Raw genomic sequence first — 12257 nt, forward strand, 5'->3', positions numbered from 1 at the left:
GATTAGAACCCTGGTCTCCCGCATTGTAGACAGACACTTTACTGTCTGAGCCACCAGGGAAGTTCTTAGGATAAAACAAATGCAGAACACATGGGGAAGTTCACTTGATGAAAAAGACTGGACTTTGCAGTCAGTTACATGGTTTGAATCATGGATGTGGGCTTAGGAAAGTCAATAAAACTCTCTAAGCCTCAGTCTCTTCAGTTGTAGAACATCCATGAATGACACCATGGATATTACAGGATCATTTTAAGAATTCTAAAAAAAAAAAAATTGTAAATAACAGACATGAAACACCCATAAGAAAGATGGCACACTGTTGATAAAACTTTTGTACATTACACAAATAAGTAATAAAAGACAAAAGAAATCAAAGAAAATTTTGTTAACCTGGGAGCACTGGATAATGGGGTAAGCAGAAATAAGAGTGAGAAATGATCAGGTTGGAAGCAGACCATGAAGGGCTATGCCAGAATAAAGAATTTCAATCTTTCTTTTTAACCTCTGATTCTAAGGGTGACCTCACAATAATTTAAAAAATAATTTACTTTAGCTACTAATTTAAAAGCAAACAAGCAAATAAAAAACTATGGACAGCTATTACATCACCAGAATCACAAGAAGGTCTAAATGATGAAATTCTGAAGTTTAAAATTTTTTTCTCAAAGTGGCAGTGTTTTACTTCAGTTACTTTTTAGAAATTGTTTCTCTCAATTTAAAATGAGAAATGAAGACTGACGTTTACATAAACCTTGAGGGAATATTTTCACAAAATTTTGATGCTGCTTGCTCTTTATTTTAATAAAGGGAATTCTGAGACAGGCTCTGCTGAGGTTTAAAATAATAATAAAAACATTTATCATTTATCTTTCTTCATTTAAATAAAATTAATTCTGGCAGATAAGCTCCCAAACCTTAGCATGAGGGGTTAAAGAAGAACCATATTACAAACAGAAATGTTTACCTTTTCATTAATCCCAGCAAAAGACTCCAGAACTGTTTTTTTTTTATAACTATATAGAAATTATGGCATCCAAAGCAAATATAACACTGTGTAAAAACTAGTTATACAATGTTGTATAACTTTCAGCTCACTCAGTTCAAAGTTAGCATGGAAAGATCTAACAGTGATCATAATCAAATGGGAAAATACTGAAGGTGACCCACTGTATGTAGAATGAAGCTCCAAAATGTATTCTGTTTACTCAAACAATGGTTCCCTGGAGAATTTCCTAACTAGTTTGAAAAAACTTTAGAAACATAAGCAAGTCATTACTGCTGACTTTGAACTGTGTCAAACAAAACCTCACAGAAAAGGTTTTAATAACCTGAATGGGGACAAACAATAGGGGACCATCCTACATACAAGTATAAAGAACTTTGCTGTAAATAATTTGTATTTTTGACTAATCTGTATTTATACAGAATTATATCTCATGGGGAGGTAATAACAATCCTTAAAACCTGTCAGAACTGAGTGATTAGAAACGTTAATAGGTAAATTTGCAACTGTACTCTTAAGAAATATTTTAGCAGTTAACAGAAAACTAAACCTAAGGTTTACAACTGCATTTTATTGACAAAAATTCTTAGAATTCAATCTTTTAGTAGAAGTCCCCATACCACTTTCTTCATCACCACCCAATGTGGTTAACCAGCTCACTGTTTACTAACCATGAAACTAAAAAGTTCACGGCATTCACCCTCAAGCCATAAACCCATTCTCATCGAAGAATCTGGCAATTTATCTGTAAGTAAAAGTTTCAACAACTTACCTAATGACTGTAAATAAAAGTTACAAATCTCAAATAAAGCCTTATCTTACCACTTCACACCCACTAGGATGGCTATACAGTAATTTAAAAGACAGATAACAAGTGTTTTGAGGATGTGAAGAATCTGTGGTAATGTAAAACGGTGCAGTTCCTCAAAAAGGTTTAAATAGTTACCATTTGACCCTGGCAATTTCACTCCTAAGTATACGCCCAAGAGAAATGAAACCACATAAAATATCCAAAGCAACATAATTCATGATAGTGAAAAAGTTGAAATAACCCAAAATGAATGGATAAATTAAACTGGTGTTATCCATAAACCCCTGCAGGGATCATAGCCTTACTGTGGCGAAGGGGCTTGTGTAACTCAATGAAGCTATGAGCCATGCCTTGCAGAGCCACTCAAGACGGATAGGTTACAGAGAAGAGTTCTGACAAAACATGGTCCACTGCAGAAGGAAATGGCAAACCACTCCAGTATTATTGCCCCAAGAACCCCATAAACAATATAAAAAGGCAAAAAGATATGACACCAGAAGAGGAGCTCCTCCAGGTTGGAAGGTATCCAACAAGCTACTTGGGAAAAGCAGAGAGCAACTACTAATAGCTCCAGAAAGAAAGAAGAGGCTGGGCCAAAGAAGAAACGACACACGGCTGTGGATGTGTCTGGTGGTGAAAGTAAAGTTCAATGCTGTAAGTAACAATACTGCATAGAAACCTGGAATGTTAGGTCCATGAATCAAGGCAAATTGGACGTGATCAAGCAGGAGATGGCAGGAGTAAACACTGACATCTTAGGAATCAGTGAACCTAAATGAACGGGAATGGGAAAATTTAATTCAGATGACCATTATGTCTACTATTGTGGCAAGAATCTCTTAGAAGAAATGGAGTAGACTTGATAGTCAACAAAAGAGTCAGAAATGGCAGTACTTGGGTGCAATCTCAAAACAACAGAATGATCTCTTTTGTTTCCAAGGCAGATCATTCAACATCCCAGTAACCCAAGTCTATGTCCTAAATACTGATGCTGAAGAAGCTGAAGTTGACCACTTCTATGAAGACCTATAAGACCTTCTAGAAATAACACCAAAAAAAAAAAAAAAAGGTGTCCTTTGCATCATAGGGGATTGGAATACAAAAGCAGGAAGTCAAGAGATACCGAGGCAAATTTGGCCTTGGAGTACAAAATGAAGCAGGGCAAAGGCTAACTGAGTTTTGCCAAGAAAACACATTGGTCATAGGGAATGCAAGAGACAACTCTACACATGGACATCATCAGAGAGTCAATACCGAAATCAGATTGATTATATCCTCTGCAGCCAAAGATGGTGAAGCTCTACATAGTCAGCAAAAACAACCTGGAGCTGATTGTGGCTCAGATCCTGAGTCCTTATTGCAAAATTCAGGTTTAAATTGAATAAAGTGGGGAAAACCACAAGGTCATTCAGGTATACCTAAATCAAATCCCTTATGAACATACAGTGAAAGTGACTAATAGATTCAAGGGATTAGATCTGGCAGACAGAGTACCTGAAGAACTATGGACAGAAGTTCGTTAACACTGTACAAGAGGCAGTGACCACAAAAATCCCAAAGGGGAAAAAAAAAATGCAAGAAGGCAAAGTGATTGCCTGAATAGGCTTTACAAATATGCTGAGGAAAGAAGAGAAGTGAAAAGAAAGGGAGAAAGGAAAAGATGTACCCAACTGAATGCAGAGTTCCAGAGAATAGGAAGGAGATAAGATGGTCTTAACTGAACAATGCAAAGAAATAGAGGAAAATAATAGAATGGGAAAGACTAGAGATCTCTTCATGAAAATTTGAAATATCAAGGGAATATTTCACGCAAGGAAGGACACAATAAAGGACAGAAGTGGCAAGGACCTAATAGAAGCAGAAGATATTAAGAAGAGGTGGCAATATATATATAGGAGAACTATACAGAGAAGTCTTAATGACCAGGATAACCACGATGGGTGTGGTCACTCACCTAGAGCCAGACATCCTGGAATGTGAAGTCAAGTGGGCCTTAGAAAGCATCACTATGAACAAAGCTAGTGGAGGTGATGGAATTCCAGTTGAGCTATTTCAAATCCTAGAAGATGATGCTGTGAAAGTGCTGCACTCAATATGCCAGCAAATTTGGAAAACTCAGCAGTGGCCACAGGACTGGAAAAGGTCAGTTTTCATTCCAATCCCAAAGAAGGGCAATACCAAAGAATGTTCAAACTACCGAATAATTGTGTTCATTTCATGTCAGTAAAATTATGCTCAAAATCCTTCAAGCTAGGCTTCATCAGTACGTTAACGGAGAACTTCCAGATATACAAGCTGGGTTTAAAAAAGGCAGAGGAACCAGAGATCAAATTGCTAACCAGAGATCAAATTCCTTGCTAAGGAAGCAAGGAAATTCCAGAAAAACATCTACTTCTGCTTCATTGACTATGACTTTAGCATAGTGTGGATCCTTCACTGTGTGGATCACAACAAACTGTGGAATATTCTTGCTGCTGCTAAGTCGCTTCAGTCGTGTCCGACTTTGTGCAACCCCACAGACGGCAGCCCACGAGGCTCCCCTGTCCCTGGGATTCTCCAGCAAGAACACTGGAGTGGGTTGCCATTTCCTTCTCCAATGCATGAAAATGAAAGTGAAGTCGCTCAGTCATGTCCGACTCTTAGCAACCCCATGGACTGCGGCCCACCAGGCTCTTCCGTCCATGGGATTTTCCAGGCAAGAGTGCTGGAGTGGGGTGCCAGCGATGCAAATACCAGACCACTTGACCTGTCTCCTGAGAAACCCATCTTCATGTCAAGAAGCAACAATTAGAACCTTCAGTTCAGTTCAGTCACTCAGTCATGTCCGATTCTTTGCAACCCCATGGACTGCAGCACGGCAGGCTTCCCTGTCCATCACCAACTACCGGAGCTTGCTCAAACTCATGTCCATCAAGTCTGTGATGCCATCCAACCATCTCATCCTCTGTTGTCCCTTTCTCCTCCTGCCTTCAATCTTTCCCAACATCAGGGTTTTTTCCAATGAGTCATTTTTTCGCATCAGGTGGCCAAAGTACCGGAGCTTCAGCTTCAGCATCAGTCCTTCCAATGAATATTCAGGACTGATTTCCTTTAGGATTGACTGGTTGGATCTTCTTGCAGTCTAAGGGACTCTCAAGAGTCTTCTCCAACACCACAGTTTAAAAGCATCAATTCTTCAGCATTCAGCTTTCTTTATGGTCCAACTCTCACATGCATATATGACTACTGGAAAAACCATAGCTTTGACTATATGGACCTTTGTCAGTGAAGTAATGTCTCTGCTTTTTAATATGCTGTCTAGGTTTGTCATGGCTTTTCTTCCAATGGAAACAAGTGATAGAATTGTAACCTTACATGGAACAACAGATAGGTTCAAAACTGGGAAAAGAGTACATCAAGGCTGTATATTGTCATCCTGTTTATTTAACTCATATGCAGAGTACATCATGTGAAATGCTGAACTGGATAAATTACAAGCTGGAATCAAAAATGCCAGGGGAAATATCAACAACTTCAGATATGCAGATGATACCACTCTAATGGCAAATAGAAGGGGGAAAAATGCAAGCAGTGACAGATTTTATTTTCTTGGGCTTCAAAATCACTGCAGACAGTGACTGCAGCCATGAAATTAAAAGACACTTGCTCCTTGGAAGAAAAGCTATCACAAACCTAGATATCATATTAAAAAGCAGAGGCATCACTTTGCTGACAAAGGTCCAGATAGTCAAAACTATGGTATTCCAGTAGTCATATATGGATGTGAGACTGGACCATAAAGAAGACTGAGCACCAAAGAATTGATGCTTTCTAACTGCAGTGCTGGAGAAGACTCCTGCGAGTCCCTTGGACAGCAAGGAGATCAAACCAGTCAATCCTAAAGGAAATCAACCCTGAATATTCATTGGAAGGACTGATGCTAAAGCTGAAGCTCCAATACTCTGGCCATCTGATGCCAAGAGCTGACTCACGGGAAAAGACCCTAATGCTGGGAAAGACTGAGGGCAAGAGGAGAGGGGGACGACAGAGCATGAGATGGCTGGATGGCATCACTGACTCAATGGACAGGAGTTTGAGCAAACCCCAGGAAACAGTGATGGACAGGGAGGCCTGGCATGCTGAAGTTCATGGGACAGCAAAGTCGGACACAACTTAGCAACAAAATGTGGCTCAGAATCCACCCGCCCAAGCAGGCGACTCGGGTTCAATCCTTGGGTCAGGAAGATCCCCTGAAGAAGGAAATGGCAACCTACTCCATTATTCTTGCCTGGGATATCCCATGGACAGAAGAGGTTGGCGGGCTACAGTTCATGGGGTCACAAACTTAGTGACAAACTTGGACACAACTTAGTGACTGAGCACACACACACATGCACGCACAACATTTAAATTATTTTATTAAATAAGACTGAGAGTATTATAAAGTATAAGACATTCCACTAACTACACAATTAAAATACTAATTCTGATACTTTAGCTTCTCCCTAACTTAGCAATATCTAATAGTTACATATTGACTATATTGATTTTATTTTCTTATAGTAAACTCTATAAATAATCACCTTTCAAGCTCTTTAAACAGAAGTAAACAAAAAGTATATTTCCCACTTCCAGGGTAACACTGATTTAGCAGGACTCATGGGGTTGAATTACAGCTCTGACTTACACATTATATCATTTAATCCTTGCTATAATCCCATAAGGTGGGCATTATCAGCTTCATTTTATAGGAGAATAAATTGAGGCTTATAAGGGGTAAGAAACCTGTCCAGGGTTAATGGGTTATAAGAAAACACTGGACCCCATATCTGACATGTTATAAAAATCTAGTTCTAATCTACAGCAGTATGTAAGGAAAAGTCTATGTTTTGAAGATTCGTCAATAAACTGATACTGCTTTTTGAAAACTAAGTATAAGAGAACTATTTCTATTCAGTAACTGCAACTATGTACCTCTCACTGATTATTATACACTAAGAATATTGTTCCATAAAATGCAAGTAAAACCAAAGATCATGCAAAACTTTGAAAATGAATAACTGACAATCAACAAAATTCTGAAAATGTAACATGTATATATTTTCACAGAGAATGGCTAATTTTTAGCTAAACACCGGGAATAGTTAATTTGTTAGCTAAAAATGAAATGGAAAATATGTGTAACAGTTAAGATCAAAATAGTTTTCCATCAAAAAAAAATTTTGTTTTTAAAGTCCAAAAGTAAACTCATTCTCTAAAAAATTAAAGCTACCAAGTTTTAAGTCACACAGAAATTCCAGTGCCTGGTTTTGTTCTTGTTTTCCCCAAAATAAGGAATGGAATTAAATATTTATTGAGCACCTTCTATGTGACAGACACTGAACTAACTGCTTTTGATTACTTTTATCTCATGGAATGCCTGAGTAGTAAGGGGTACTATTTTACTCCAACAGCACCTAAGAAAAAACTCAGGATCTAAATGTCACATTGCTCTAGGGTGTAGGTAAAACTGCAGAAAGGATTCCTACTCACATCTGACTCCATGCTCTGCACCACATCATGCAATTAACAACCAGAAAACACATCATTTAGGAACATGAGAATTTAAGTTAAAATTCAAGCAGTTATCTTTTAAATAAGCTTTGTGCCTGTGCTACTAGTCTGTGGCCAGTACAAAAAAAGTGCTAAATAAAAGTTTATTGAATGGAATGTAACAGAGGAAGAAATGAGATCAACTCCACTCACATTTTCTTTTTAATTTTTCTGTTTGAAGAAGGAAATGGCAACCCACTTGAATACTGTTGCCTGGAGAACTCCATGGACCAAGGAGCCTGGCAGGCTACAGTCCATGGGGTTGCAAAGAGTCAGACACGACTGAGCAACTATCACTCACTCACTCATAAACACACTAAAGAATCATGTAATATGTATTCCCTGCCTCTTGAGCCTCACACACACACATACCATCTTTCTAAAGGAGCTAATGTAAAATTATTCCTCACAAGTAACATATATGATTTTTTTCCTTAAAAAATAAAACACTGAATCAGGAAACAGAAGAAGGAATGAACATATATAAAAAATTATTAATATCTGTAAAGGGCAAGCTACTGGATTAAACATAGAAGCTTTAAAGAGAGATCCAGCATGTTCTCCTCGATTACACTTGTCTGGTTCTGCCTTATAACATTTAATTAAACATGTCCTGCTTCCACAATTACCTAGTTGCTCACAGAGACCTGGTCATTTCCTGGTTCTTAGAACACCAAAGACAGGACCTCACACTTAATATTGGTAGGTAAAATTTTATAAAGATCTTTACAGATTACAAAACTTTTCCAAATGCATTTACCCTAAAATCCTTGCATAAGTGTAATAACTATCTGTATTTTACAGACAATGACATTGAAATCCAAGATTGAGAGCCAAGGTAAGTAGGCAGGTATCCTACTATAACAACATAGCTACCAGAAAAGGCTCTCAAAAATGTGTTTAATTGAATCAGCTGTCCCTCAAAATATTATTTTTATAACAGTATAACACCACATCATGTATGAGATAATGAATGATCTGCTGCTATGAGAAATGACTGTACTGCCACTTAAGACTTATAGATTTGCTAGAAAACAGATACCTTCATTCAGCCTGACAAGGTTAATTAATTTTACCAGTGATACTTAAACTTTAGAAGGACTAAGAACTGACTAGCTTGATAAAAATGAAGCTCTTGAATCATCACCATCTCTAAAAATTCTGATTCAAGGGCCCCGCAATCTGCATATTTTAATAAGCACTTAGCTGATTCTTATGTTGGTAGTCTTTAGAGACACATTAAGAACTGAATTAGATTTGTTTAAACTTAATCTACCTCCCCAAAATGTTTTAATGAAGGCCATTTTTTTACAGTTATAGTTAAGCAAAAATCTTCCAAAAACAATACTAGACTATGGCATCTAATAGGATAGGTCCCCCCAAAGCATTTCACACACAAAACCTCCTACCCCCTGGAGCTTCACACTCTGCACAGGAGGTAAATTAGGGGTCTTTTAGGTAGTTACCTATGTTAAACTCTGTTTTAATTGAGGAAATCGACTATGACTGCAATGTAATTTACTAAAACATTTTTATAGGTCTAATATAAATGACTGGCTGTTCAACAGGAAAATGGAACGGTTACCTCTGAACCTAACACAGAAATTATCACTTAAAAATCACCAATAATACAAGCCCATTTTTAAACTTTAAATGACCATCAAAATGTTCTGTCAGATTATGGGTGAATTTCCCCCCATTATTAAATATTTACTGAGGGTTGGCACGCACCTCTGTGTACTTTCTGAATTTTCTACAATAAGCATATTTTTTTCAGGATTATAAGTTTTATAAGCAATTAATTCTACAACCTTCACATGCATAATAGAAAACAGAAATAATCCGAATCACGTTTCTCATTAACTATAAATACTCAAATATCTGACTAAGGTATCAAATCATGATCACTAACTTTTCTTTTTACATTAATACTAGGACAAATCACTTACCTACTAAAATTTAGAATATGTCCTATTTCTATCAGGTATCAGTTATTAGGATAGTTAGCATGACTTTAAAATCCTCTTATTCATCCTATGGATCTATTTAGGGAGACAATTTTGTAACGAGGACTGAGGTATTAAAATATTTACACTCTCTTATGGCAGGGGTGGGGATGGGGGACCAGACCTTCGTTAAAAAAAAACAAACACATGATGTTTTTCTAATTGTGAGTATTTATCTAGGAAACTTAACATCGCAAAGCTGGAATGGGGCTTTCTCCAAGACAGACCACGCTTAGCAGCAAAATGTAACAGAAGGCAGAGATGAGCTCCCATGAAATTTCACCTCAAATAAGACGCAAACGGTTGTTTTCAGCCCAGTCAGGTGGGGGGATGACACGCCAGGAGTTCCAAGGGCTTTCGGGGCCCCGCACTTTCGGCGCCGGTTCTCTCGCCCTGCCGTCCCGCCCCTCCCCCCGGGACTCTGCGGGACTCAGCACCGGGCGCGGAAAAGCCCAGGCTGTTCGCAAACAGGCGTCCTCTGCCTCCCTCCGGGATGTACGTGCGGGGCCCTGAAGAGGCTGCGCTTTCCCAGGCCCGCGGCCAATCCAAAGGCTGCCAGCGACCCTGCCAGCCCCCGGCTTCACACACCCGGCCGCCCCGCTGCCCAGGCCGGAGCGAGGGCTTCCCGGCGTCGCGGGGCCTAGTCGCCCCCACGCGCTTCCAGCTTCTCGGGGGACGCGAGGAGGAAGGTCTGAGGCACCCCCCATCCCCCGCCCGAGCCGCGGGGTGGGGAGGCGGCCGCCGCGGCAGGACGCCCCGTCCGCCCGGCCCGAGGACTTGCCGCCAGGGCCCTCCTGGGCGGCCGAAGGCCAGCGAGCCCGGGACCGCGCCGCACCACACTCACCTCGAGCAGCGGCCGCTGCCGCCTGAGCATGGCCGGAGGGGTCGTCCCCGAGCCGACAGCCTCCTCCGGAGGGCACCGGCCCGGCCCCAGGCGCCGCCGCGAAGCCTCCCACTCCTGCAGGGGCTGAGGTCGCCGCTGTTGCTGAGGCCCGGCGCCCGCCAGACCGCATCGGGCTCCCGGGCCGCCGCAGCCACGCGGATCCCGCAGGAGCGCCGCTGAGCCGGGCCGGGGGCGCAAGGCTGCGGCGGGACGACCGAGGTGCTGCAGGCGGGGATCCTCCGCGAAGCCTCCAGCGTCGCCGTGGCCGCTCCTGCCGCCGGCGCCGCTGGGCCACAGCGCCCCCTGGACCCCACGCCCGGCTACGGCGCCGGGACTGCGGCGGCCGCCAGGGCACGAGCGGTGGGGAACGCGAGGGAGCGCGGCCTGGGGTTGGCGGGGGCTGAGTGCTCCCTGCGCCGCCCTCGGGTCCCCTGCGCGCCGCCCTCGGGTCCCCTGCCCGCCCCCGACGACGCCTCCGGGGAGCCGGAAGCCCCTCGGTCCCCACCGAGCTTGATGGGTCCCCTCCCCACTTCCCAATCTTCAGGCCCTAAGCATCTTTGCACCTTTTCCTTCTCTCCAGAAGGTACGTGAACAATCCTGGCACTCGGACCTTCACCTGAGAGCGGGAATGTGAGGCGGTCTTCTCGTTTTCATCTCTCGTGATTCAAGGGGGATCCCTCCTAATCCCTTCAGTGTTATCTGGATATAAGAAGTGACCCTGAATCAACCTCCCTCCCCACCACCCCACCCCCACCCAGTCCTCTCCCAAAACAGACGAAGGAATTGTCTTTGACCTTAACTTATTTTGGATCTAGTGGCAGATCATTTGAGGAATTTTCAGATTCCAAACCCTTAACCCCCAACCTCCCCCAAAATAGAAAATAATAATAATATCCCGAGCAAGAGAAGAGTTAACCAATGAGTTGTGCGGAAATTCATAAGTAACTTAAAGGTAAGAGAACTATCCATCTATTCTAACTAACCTACTCCCCTGCCTCCATCTCTACTCTTCCTCTCACAACCGCTGCCAAATCCCAGGTGAGGTTTTGCAGGAAGGAAATTGTTACATAGCCAGGACTTTGGAGGGGCTGTGGAATTGTTTTGTATACAGACACCCCACATTCGATCCCACTCAAACTCTAGAGTGCAAACATCAGAACCAAAAACAAAACCAACGAAAAGACTATCAGAGGGAAAATAGGGAAACTGAGAAATTCTTTAAATCCTCTGGTCCCCAGGTTTTCCAAATAGATCATTTTGTCATAAAGTGGTATAGTGGAACAAGTGGAACTTTGATGGCAGACAGGTCCTAATACAGCCCACTGCAGTTCTGTCAGTGTTAACTTTATGACCCTGGGCGAATTATATGTTTCAGAACCTTGGTTTTCTGATGCCTACCTTTCTGAAGATTAGACAGAATTTATGTAAAGGAACTGGCCCATGAAAGATACTCAATAAATGTTAGTTCCTACTATGGTTGGTTCCAAAACACCCTTGCAGTCTTTCTTGGGTGTATAAAAAAAAAAGATGCAACATTCTTGGACTGGGTAAAATCTCCCTAAATTTAGCTGTTGAATTTATATAACATCCCCCCACGGAAGCCTAATAGAGCCAGTATACTGGATCCTATGACATTCTGTTGCACGGCAGATATTAGCATACAACCAGTATATTTTTCTGTATGAAAAAATAATTACAAGGCAATCTCACCTTACCTTAGGTTATGTCCTAATAATAATAAATCTTAATGAGAAAATTATATAAGGTCTCTGGGAACTTTCAAATAATAATTGAGCAGCCACCTCAGAGAAAATATAACCTAACAGCTCTCTTCCAATCAATGAAAGCTGTTCCAGCATGTGCCTTTGCCACCTACTTCTGAGTCACATTGCAAAAAAAGTCACTATCCCCTTTCTATAACAAGAGAAACTGGGGCTCAGAAGGAAACTATGATTCATCCTCACAACAGTTCTATGAATTAAG

The sequence above is a fragment of the Capricornis sumatraensis genome, chromosome 2 (assembly GCF_032405125.1).
Source record: "Capricornis sumatraensis isolate serow.1 chromosome 2, serow.2, whole genome shotgun sequence".
Lineage (NCBI taxonomy): Eukaryota > Metazoa > Chordata > Mammalia > Artiodactyla > Bovidae > Capricornis > Capricornis sumatraensis.